This window comes from Cupressus sempervirens, chromosome 6, assembly GCF_028749045.1.
Source record: "Cupressus sempervirens isolate cs-2001-9-10 chromosome 6, ASM2874904v1, whole genome shotgun sequence".
Taxonomy (NCBI): domain Eukaryota; kingdom Viridiplantae; phylum Streptophyta; class Pinopsida; order Cupressales; family Cupressaceae; genus Cupressus; species Cupressus sempervirens.
The window spans coordinates 669,540,898-669,542,474 of NC_143123.1; positions in this window are offsets into that span (position 1 = coordinate 669,540,898).

Sequence of the window (1,577 nt, forward strand, 5' to 3'; positions counted from 1 at the left end):
TTTTCAATGGTTGTGTTGGTTTGATGTTTGGACTTAGGTCACTCCACATTTGGGTTGAATTTGACAATTTCTTGGGCTGCCAAATGTTTGAAGTTCTTGCGAAAGTTTTTGTCTTGACAAGCCCTAGCCATTTCCTCATCAGTGATACCATAGTCAGTGTCACAGTCATCACTTAGGTGTATAATGGATTGTTCTGTGTTTGATGCATTAGTGTTGAAGGTACTCATGTTGGGTTTTCTAAATTCAAAGGAATGTGTTTGTTCATCCTCGGGTGTGGTTGGTACACTTCCACCTCCGGGTGGTATTGGCATGAATATAGGTTCAAAGTTACGACTCCATTGAACCATCCCATGTGTAGGGGAAGTGTTTGAAGGAAAACTCATAGTAGGCACATTGTTTAAGGTTTGTTGTGTCATAGCTTGATTATGGTGCTCTTGTGGATACATGTTTAAGGGGTCTGCAAGCAATGATTGTGATGCCTCGATTTGGTCTTCGTCAAAGGTTTGTTGGGTTTTCTTGCTCTTCATTTATCTTGGATGAGGTTTTGGCTGTGTTAGTTCCTCAAAAAATAAAGGTTGATAGAGTTCTTCAGGTCTCTAAGTTGATTGTGTCCTAGTAAGTGTTGGCATGATACCTAAGGATGCAGATGGAGTGGAGGAAAGCCTAAATGGACTTTCTACCTCCCAAGTGCACACCTAAACTACCAACTGCATTTAGACAATACCAAGTGTGCCCTTGGTGCACTTGGGGCCCTAAAAATAAGTATTTGGTAAGTAGGAGGTATGCAATGGGCAAACAGAGGTGTTAGGGTGCCTAAAATGCAAAATGTGAATGTTTTGAGTGATTTAGAGTGTTTTGCAAGGTTTAGGGATGCAATCTAAGGTTTGGGTGTGTAGATTAGGGTTCTAGAACCTAGAATGAAGTCCCTAATTACCAAGTGCACTTTGAAACTACCAAGTGTACTTTGAAACTACCAACTGTGCACTTGAAGCGTGTAGTTGGTAAAACAGGGGTGCAGTTGGTAAAAAAGGTCAAAACGTGATAATGAGGATGTCGGTATGCAAGATATGACTATTTTTTGGATTTTTATGTGTCTAGGGATGTTATGTAGTGTGAGGAAATGCTAAATGAACTAGGTTTTTTATATGCAAAGTGAAAATTTCCTAGGGATGATCTGCAAATGCAAATGCAAAGTGATGTTTTGAAGGTATGCAAAATGAAGTTTAGGGTTATGCTTTGGAATTGGTAAGGATGCTAAAGATTGATGTATTCAAGGTGGATTATGCAAAGGAATGGTTTTCAAGGGTTGATAATGATTTTTAGGCTATGAAAAATGAGGATAAGTGATCAAGAAGACAAATTGGTTGGTGGACAATTTGATAGGGTTTGGTAGTGAAAATGATGCTAAGGTTTTGAACAATGCAAGATGAGAGGGATATACCACTAAGGTGAGTCAAAATGACATTTAGGGACACTAGGAATATGATTATGCTAATGATAAAGGTATATGAAAGGTTTTTTTGAACTTAGGTGAAATCTTTTAAAGGTATTAAACTAAGAGTGTAACATTATGACAA